Genomic DNA, 10,412 nt, shown 5'->3' with positions numbered 1-10,412 from the left:
TCAGTCCAGCTCGATGTACTCTGATGTACTCAAGGATGTCTGTTGTCTCATCCTAGACAGTGGTTCTGACACTCACTAGCCACTGGGCTTCTTCCTTCTGCTTAGAGTACAGTCTCATGTTACTGGAGCTTTTCCCCCATCTATCTATCTATCTATCTATCTATCTATCTATCTATCTATCTATCTATCTATCTATCTATCTATCTATCTATCTATCTATCTATCTATCTATCTATCTATCTATCTATCTATCTATCTATCTATCTATCTATCTATCTATCTATCTATCTTTTACAGAGTTTCTTGGAGATAAAGATATGGTAGATGAGGTTGTTGTTACCAGTAATGTTGATGAGATATTTTAATCATAGATTGGTAAACCTTTCCTTTGCAGTTCCTTAATTATTAATTAATATGCAATGATGATCCCTCCCACTCTGTGTGGTTGATTCTCCTTCTTCCTCATCTGTGTAGGAAACAGGTAGCGTATTAGAGGCGGGGCCTAAGAGAAAACAAATCTGTTACCATTGGGCTAATTGTTTAAAATGGGCCTGCAGCATGTGTTTTTTTTTCTTGTAAACATTTAGCTGCTCTATATTTCTATTTAGCTTAAACTGCATTATCTGTGTGGTCTCCTAGTTTTGTCTTTAGTAGGATACAGCAAGGTAAAAATAGGTGCGCAGATAATTAGAAAAGAAAATACAGGTCAAATACTAAGAAAACCTCGGCATCAACTCAACCTTGTTGTTGTGACTCTTTTAGGTTGGTTCATTCAGTGTACTTCCTCAGAAAGTGTCCAACAATTCTTAGAAACACCTTTCCTATTACTTATTAGTTCGTGTTATGATTATCCAAGTTTATGTTGGTAGCAGCTCAAGTTTAACTGTGCACACACAGAAAATATTTCCCTGTTTTATATATCATTTTCATGGCTGTACCCCAACTTTAAAGGATTTATTTCATTAACACGAATATGAAAACAACATCTGGTAAGAAAAAAAATACATCTTCTTGCAGGTGTTTTTACAATTTACTCTTTCACTAAGCTAGAACTTTACTGAAAAAAAGGTCCTGTGTTTGTGCCTGTGGCACCATGGTACCACGTTCTTACCGCACACTTTGTTTTTGTACCAGATAAATCTTGACATGTGTGTTGGTGAAGTAAAAGAAAAAGCTTTTTAAAGCATAACAAAAAGCAAAAGAAGAGCATGAACAGGATAATCCAAGCTGCATGACAGCAAAACCACAGAGCTGCATAATCTGCCCGAAATGACAAACGAGGCGAATTAAAAAAGAAAAAAAAAGAAGAAGAAAGGGGAAAAAAGGGTACATTCCAGTGAGAGCAGAACATTTTAAAACAATTATAAAGGCCACTTCTACTACACCACTTTCTAAACTCTCTCTTGAGCAGCGGTCCGTATCCTAAAAAGTCACACCTCACTGAAAGCTCGTGTTTTGCAGGGCGAGCATGCCAGCCACATGGTGCAGCTACAAGTCTGCAGGGATCTGGCACTCTGGAGCAATCCCTGCTGATTTTTTTTTTTTTTTGGGGGGGGGGGGGGGGTGTTATAAATTAACAGCAGCCACTGACACAACCTTAAACTCTAAACTTGTTTGTGCACAGGTTAAAAAATGACAAACTTGGCTCCACCTCTTTTAGCACAATGACAATTTGTTTCTATATTTAAACTTAATGGATCAGAGTTTGACGCCATGTATCTGCCGCTGGTTTTGTTTTTTGGATCCAGGTCACACGTCTATCGGGCGACCTCCATGACCCCCGCAGAGCCAGTGGATGTTGCACGCGTTGCTCAACTCCATGTGAGCGCCATGTGCCAAATGGAGAGCTGTGCTGTCAGCGTCATGCAACAGGATTTAAAACGGCAGATCCGCATGAGTTATCAGAAATAACACAATAATGATTAAAAGAAAAAAGCTCAGCCAGAGCTTGCCAAACGTGCTGGCACGGCTACATGTAAAGCAGATTGTTTTGCATATGCGGTGCAGCCGGAGCAGAGATGGATTAACACAACATTATGTGACGCACAAGTTTGTAGATGAACTTCATACGTTGAGATGAAAACAAAGTTTCCCACAGGGAGTGCTGGCTGATGGTTTTCATGTGCATCACATACAGCAGCGTGTGGTGAACCACAGCTTTCTGCTGTGACTGCTGAGCAGCAGGTGGTCTTAGTTTTCGTTTGAAATGATTGCACTTTATATCTGGTCCTTTACTGAGTTTGCTCTTCTACAGTCCACCCCATGATTCAGTAGCTCGTAGAACCACCTTGAGCAGAAATAACGAGCAGTAATGGTTTTCTGTATGACTTTATCAGTCTCCCACATTGTTGCGGAGGAGTTTTGTCCCACTGTTCTTTACAACATTGTTTCAGTTCACTGAGGTTTATTCACAGCTCTCTTAAGGTCCCACCACAGCATTTCAGTCAGGTTGAGGTCTGGACTTCAACCGGACCTTTGCAAAGACTCCTGTTTAGGTCAAGCTTCATCTGTCAGACAGATGGCCTCACATTGACTCTACAATACTTTGGTATATGAAAGAGTTAATGCTCAATTCAATGACTGCAAGGTGTCCAGGTCCTGTGACTGCAAAACAAGTCTTGTAGTTTATTCAGATGCAACTTTGCAAACCTAAGATGTGTTGCTACAACGATGGGGACTTTGATGGTTTGGCCATGTGTGCCGAATGAACAGAAACCGGATACTGTCAAAGCTCCTATGGCGCGAAAGACCAGCTCAAGGAAAGGTGCAACGCTCCCTGAAAAAAGTGGAGAAACCACATCGCCGAAAATATGGAGAAAATGTGATTGACCATCGAGGAAGCCTGCACCATAACCACTGATTACAAATAGAAGAAAATCACAAAGAAGTCCTGAACCCATTGTGACCACAGCAGCTTATTTACTCCAAGGACACACTCCTGTTCCTACTGCCAAGTGATGGAAAAAAGCAGAAGAAGAGAGAAGCTGTTCCAAGTCAAACTTATTCAGTCTTTTTCCAATTGTACTGTCATGAATTTTGATTTTAACGTGCTAACTGAGGCCTGTAGAGTTGCACATGTAGCTCTTGGGTATTTTCTCAGTTTCTCTGAGTATTGCACAATCTGACCTTGGAGTGAATTTGCTGGGATGCCCACTCCTGGGAAGATTGGCAACTGTCTTGAATTTTTTCCAAAGGTGAATAAATCTCTCTCACTTCAGAATGATGGACTTTAAATTGTGTGGAAATGTCCGGTTGTTTTTCTAACATCATTGCTGATATCTTTCCTCCTTGGTATTAACTGACACCTGAATGCTCCAAACCACAAACTTCCCAAACCTCTGCTATTAAAGAGGTGCTCACACTTGACTATCAATTAATCAAGTGTATTTGATTAGTTGGTTGCTACTTAGCCTCTTAATCCCTGGTGGAAGCGGTGAGGGTGGACTGCATCAGTCCTGTGAAAAGCCTTTTTTTCACATGATTGTATGTGCAAATACTTACTCTCAATTTCTGTAACCTGGCTTGTTTTTGACTTCTTCTCATCCTATATCAGTGCTGATGTAGGGTTACTGTCTGAGTGGCAACACCCATAGGAGAATACTGCAGTGGATACCCGCACCTTAATGGTGAACATAAATAGAAGTGGCTGTATGATGACGTTACCAGTGGATATACTGGAGTCTTCATGCGGCACAGCAAGCAATCTCAGTGCCATTCCATATCATACCTTGATGCCTCTGCAGACTGTTTTGCAACCCACCTCCACCTAGCTCCTCTGCATGCCATTTCTAACTTAATCAATTAGATATCTGTTATCCATTGATGCCCGTACCCTTTATTCCTTGTTGTATTTTCAAATCTGAAATGCAACATTTCTAATTAAGCTTTACTTTATTGTAGCCAGATAATCCCATTTGTTGTTGTCCAAAGAAAATCCCAAAGAGGAAGAGTTCGGGCAAGACAATAGAAGCCGGTGTCTCGGTTCATGTAAACACTTTGGAGGTAGCACTACAGTACAATGTATGAAAACCCTTCATTATCCTACATATTTATCATCAAAAATGAGACAAAATGCTTCCTTTTCTAATCACACCTGCAGTAATTTTGGTCCTGTCTCCTCTGTGTGTTTGTGTTTGTGTGTTTTCAGTACAGTAATATGCTGTGTTTACAGATCAATGCTGTGTGTCTTCACTTAGATTACTTTGATAGAGTTGGAACAGGAACACGGGGAGATTAATCAAAGTGAAGGGGCACCGACTCCCGGCCCGTGCCAGTCGATATGGCCGCATGGTTAATTTGCCCCGAGGAGGGCTGTCGTCAGGCAGATGATAAACAGTGTTTGCCCCATTTTTTCGCCACGAGCGTGCTCCTGCTCACCAAGAAAAATAGTTTCGACCTGTGGTCTCTAATTCACAGTGGGGCGTGAGAGGTGGGACATTAATCATCCTTCTGTTGTGGCCTGCCTTTGACAAGCGAGCCACCGTGGGTGGATTGGGTGGAGATATTCGTTTGGTGAGCTCACAGTGGACTCAGGTAAACCATGCAATGGGCTGAAATGTGCAGAAAGTAGAGAATGTATCTGTTTCACTTTGTTAATAATAATAATTAAAAAAAAAACATTAACAGTTGGTGTAAAAACAGCAAATCCGCCCTGAAACTAAAGTAAAAGGATTTAATTTAGGGAACCTTATGGGCTTCAGTTGTCATGCATGGCAACTCAGTGCCAGGCATTAGAGTGCTGGCTGTCTTCCAGCTCCTCCATATGGACAAAAGGGATTCCAGCACCGTCTTGAAAAGGAAATGCCACAATAGGCGACACTGACCTCCTCTCAATTTGCCCGATCCCCCAGATTGAGTGACATCCTTCTAATTGTAGAGCCAAAACGGCGATGGAGCAAGAAATAATGGAGGATATCACACTGTGGAGCTTTACCAAGTCCGCCCCCCCACTCCCCCCTCCTTCTTTCCTAAGGATGGAGTGCTGGAGAATCGAGGGCTTATAATACCAGCGAGTTGAGGCTTTGCTCCAGTCATCATTTCCATGCTGCTTTACGCTGATTCCCTAATATCCTTAGCGCCTTGCGTAGGGATAAGCCCATCGTGCCGAAACATGGCTGTCATGCCTATAAACCATTCACGGCTCTAAAGAATCCATTATGGCTGCTCCACAAACACGGGGACTCAAAGGGCCACTTTGCTCAAGCTCATTTATTCTTTTAAGGGGTATTTATTTACCCCTAGCGCTGCTGGTGGAGGGGGATCTCCAGTACACCACAATACATTACAGCAAGCTGTATTTAAGTGTAAGTGGTCATTTACACCATGAGTCACACATATTACACTTAATGTACTGAGCCCATAATGCACACGCTGATCCTGCGATGCACAGACTGTGGGATAAACACATGTTATGATGTGTATGTACTGGCAATGGGCAAAAAGAGGAAATGGGCAGATCATTTATTTCAAATGCAGCTCACTCGGGGGGTGGGGGGTGTCAACATTTGTGGTTATTGTCGCAAAATTTAGACTTACAAGCCAAAACTCAGAGAAAGTACTTTAATAAAATATAAATATACATTTAAATCTATTTCATTTACATTTTTATTACTTAATTAAAATGTAAAAGGTTTAAATATAAAAATAAAATTGAGGAAATATCATGAAAACTTGAGATATTAACCCTTTTAATTTTGGGAAGTGTAAAAAGTGACTTTCCTTTGCGCTCAGAAAATGAACAAAATGTATTTAACTTAATTTTTAATTTGATTACATAGATTACATAGAAATTTTTGTGTAATCATGTTACATATGTGGAAGAGTTATTGTAATTTAGTAGTTTATTTTTATTTCATTTTGAGTTTTTGTATTTAATTCAGTTTAGCTGCGTTTAGTTTCCAGAGTGGATATTCTTATTTTTACCTTAGTTTTTATTGTTTTCAAATATTTAGATTTCATTAGTTTCATTAGCTTCGTCTTTTTAATTATTATCTTAATTATAGTGTGAAGGGCCTGTCTCAGAGGCAGGGTTTGAGAAAATCAGTACAGGTAGTAAAATAAAAACACAGAAGTTCTTCAACATCATTAACTCAAGTTTGTAGAGTGATCCAAAATCTCAATAAACACGCCTGCGTCAAAAGGCCAAAATGAACAAAAACTAAAATTAAAGATATTTTATCTCTGTTTTTTGTTCAAAATGTTTTTTCACATCTATTTTCAGTTTAGTTTTAGTTAAAAGAAAAAAACGTTCATGCTGTAAAACGTTAAATGTAATGGAAACTGGTCAAAATGAGATTAACTTTACTGGTAGGCATCCAGTGTATCCCAAGCATATTTTCCTTAAAAACCATTTTTTTTAAACAAATAAACCTTTGATTTTATTCAATTAAGATGCATTTGACTCAAAATGACTGCTTCGTGTTCACGAGGGCAAAGAATAATTTTTTAAGGCAGCGCTGATGTTAGTCTGATTCTGCAAGTGGCATCGTAGCTGTGCAAAACTCAACACTTTTAGCATTAACTTTCACTGAACCACCAAAAGGAATAAGAAGCACTCTGAGAGTGCAAACCTACACCAAGGCAGCTATATACATATATGTATAGTAAGTTTGTAGTAAAAACAAGTCAAAAATGTAGGCTCTTGTTATTTGCCCTATTGAACCCCTTTTAATATACTTTATATTAAAACACATAATATTTTTTATTTATGTGGGTAAATTTCAAGTTTATTTTGTTTAAAGTTTCAAATTGTTATTCAGTTCAGTTTAATTTCATTTATACAGCACCAAATCACAAGAACAGCCGCCTTAAGCTGCTTTATACTGTAAGGTAAAGACCCTTCAATAACAGAGAGATGACTGCTTACCAGTAAGCACTTTGGTGACAGTGGGAAGGAAAAACACCTTTTTAACAGGAAGAAACCTCCAGCAGATCGTCAGCAACATAACGAAGTCAAAAATAAAGTAATGTGATATTTAGAAGCCTTATATATTATACTATATGTCTGTATGCTGTCAATACAAACAATGGCAGAGTTAAACAGATCTTTATGACATTATTATCACTTTCACCTTCAGATCAATATATTGAGCTTGAAGCAAAGGTCAGAGGTCGAATACCTTCTGTATGTGGGTAATAAAAAACCACACTCAGGCTTTTAAGCTCAAGTTTTAAGGCCTTTTGTCTTTTTTTTTTCGAATTTGCAGGTCACAGAAAATTTTTATCGCTATAAAATTTTATATTTTACTTGTTTGCAATCTAAACTTCTAAACAGCTTACCCCAAAGCTGCACTGCTGTGTGGTTTCACCACATCCGGCACAGCTGTCTACATTACTTTTTAAAAAAAAAATTTTTTTTGCCTGTCCCATTTGGTTCTTTAGCCGTCAGAATTAAAGGAGACCCAATGGATTTACTTTGCCAAATGTATCATCACGGCCTTGCCGTATTGGTCCATTTGGTCAACCTTTGTTGTTATTATTTATTTTATTTCCGGTTGTTACAGACGGGACAGACATGACTGAGGGATAGGAAAGGGAGAAAGAAAGATGAAGGAAAAGAAAAACAGAAGGGAAGAGGGACAGTGAGAAAGGGCACTTAAAAAGAGAAAGAAGAGAAAAAAAATCTCCTGGATCACCTGTTGAGAGAAAAAGAAGAGAAAACAAGCAAAAAAACAAAACAAAAAACGGAGCAAAATACTAAACACAACATCAATCTAGCTAAGTGTAAACAGCAGTAAATGCTAAATATTGAATGTTGTTGTGTAGTAAGCAGGACCGACAGCGCACAATGTGCTTGGAAATAGCAGCCAATAAAGGTGTAGTTTATGTCTATGAACAGTGAACACCTGTGTGCACACCTGTGTGGATCAGTGCGCTTGTATTCAAAAGGTTTCCCCATGTAACGGTCTGCTAGAGGGTGTAGAGAGCCATAGCCCCGTCCCCATGAAGCAGGCATGGAGGAGATCCAGGCTCCAGACATCCAGAGGCCCCAGAGTGTGAGAGCCCAAGGAGGACCACTGGAGGGGCATGCGTGCCTCCCTCCTGGGATGAGCTGAGGAGAGCCCCAGATGAGGGGTCACCCAGTAGCCCCGGAGCAGAAGCCAGAGGGGGCTGCACTGGCATGCCCGCCGGCTCTGCCGGCAGCCAGCTGTGCCAGAGTGAACCGAGCCGCAGGCCCAGAGACCGGAGGCCCGACGGCCCCCTAAGAGGCCTGACTGAACATCAGGTGCCAGGCCCCGCCAAGTAGCCACCAGGAGTGAGCTGGTACATACCTGAGTGCCCAGCCCCGGACACCAAGAACCACCAACGCACCGACCCCTGAGGGCATCAGTTACCGGCAGGGAGTGTGGTGAGGGGAGATAGGCCTCCATACTTTGGAGGGCCTGGGAGTTCCCAGAGAGGTGGAGTCTAAGGCCTGACCTGGCATATAGACACAGACAAACAGGCACACACAGACACAAGCATGCATTCCCACCCTCATGCACACATATACAAATACTTAACACTCACCCAACGTAGGGATAGACATACATCGACATGTACACACAATCACACACCCCAAACATACTCTGTACCCCGGGTCCAGGTACCCTCACTGTCTACATTACTGCAAAACTGAAATTATTAATGACTTTCTGTGGAACCAGCGTGCCAGATTGATCCCTTTGGCCCACGTGTTTGACACCCCCGGGCTAACGTGTGCATAACCTTAAACCCTTAACGCCAAAACTGACATACAAATGTGGTTCAGTTCCTCATGTTTAATAAAGTGTAGATTTGAGGGGGAAAACGGGAGCAGAAATATTAGTTTTCATAGATTTCTTTAATGCACAATCTTATTCATCAGCTTCAAAGTTTTTCCTGCTCTCTTCTAAGCAGAAGCTCTGATATTGGGACATTTGAAACCCAAATAAACTGTGAGATGCTGTTTTTCTTAGTTTAGAGGGGTTTGTTTCTAGTTTGCAAATTTTAAGGAAATGATGCCTGTGCTTCTTTTTTTTTTGTCTGTATGCCTCAGATACATAGTTGAGATGAGTATCATTCCTATAAAGCAATCATCCCAACCACAGACATGTGTGACACGTGTTGAGCGTGCAGAAAGTCTTGAATATGAGCACAAATCCCACTGAAACACATCTGAGCCCCGTCCTGATAAATCTGTTGTAAACATCAAAGCATGTTACTTCCTCAAACAGGCTCGGTATCAGGCAGCGCTGCCAGATACTTACGGGACTCTCAAGTGAAGTGTGGAGCCAAGCGAACATCCATGGCCATGAGAGACACTCATATTTGTGTTTGTGTCAATTCAACAGGGATACCTTTAAACGAGAAGAGCTGAGAATAATTCCTAGAACTCATTGTGTTATTTTTCAGCACATGTTGCTTCGTTTTGTGTTTTTTTATATATCAAACAGGTTTCGAACAGTCACCAGATATCAGTCAAACAGCACACCTTTGGGATGAGGTGGAACAGGAGATTATAATCGTGGATGTGCAGCCGACAAATCAGCAGCAACTGTGTGATGCAGTCATGTCAACAAAATATATATATATATTTTTGCCTGTCCCATTTGGTTCTTTAGCCGTCAGAATTGTTGTCTGAAGACCAACAAGGAGACCCAATGGATTTACTTTGCCAAATGGATCATCACGGCCTTGCCGTATTGGTCCATCTGATCGACCTTTGTTGTTATTATTTATTTTATTTTATTTTCAGTTGTTACAGATGGGACAGACATGAGTGAGGGACAGGAAAGGGAGAAAGAAAGATGAAGGAAAAGAAAAACAGAAGGGAAGAGGGACAGTGAGAAAGGGCACTTAAAAAGAGAAAGAAGAGAAAAAAAATCTCCTGGATCACCTGTTGAGAGAAAAAGAAGAGAAAACAAGCAAAAACAACAGAGCAACATACTAAACACAACACCATCACGTTAATCTAGCTAAGTGTAAAAAGCAGTAAATACTAAATACTGAATGTTGTTGTGTAGTAAGCAGGACCGACAGCGCATGATGTGCTTGGAAATAGCAGCCAATAAAGCTGTAGTTTATGTCTATGAACAGTGAACACCCGTGTGCACACCTGTGTGGATCAGCGCGCTTGTATTCAAAAGGTTTCCCCATGTAACGGTCTGCTAGAGGATGTAGAGAGCCATAGCCCCGTCCCCATGAAGCAGGCATGGAGGAGATCCAGGCTCCAGACATCCAGAGGCCCCAGAGTGTGAGAGCCCAAGGAGGACCACTGGAGGGGCATGCGTGCCTCCCTCCTGGGATGAGCTGAGGAGAGCCCCAGATGAGGGGTCACCCAGTAGCCCCGGAGCAGAAGCCAGAGGGGGCTGCAGTGGCTCTGCCGGCAGCCAGCTGTGCCAGAGTGAACTAAGCTGCAGGCCCAGAGACCGGAGGCCCGATGGCCCCCTACG

The sequence above is a fragment of the Mchenga conophoros genome, linkage group LG23 (assembly GCF_057382185.1).
Source record: "Mchenga conophoros isolate Kocher_MC1m ecotype Shallow Benthic linkage group LG23, M_conophoros_male_GT1.1, whole genome shotgun sequence".
In the NCBI taxonomy this organism is placed as follows: Eukaryota; Metazoa; Chordata; class Actinopteri; order Cichliformes; family Cichlidae; genus Mchenga; species Mchenga conophoros.
This window is presented reverse-complemented; position numbering follows the sequence as displayed.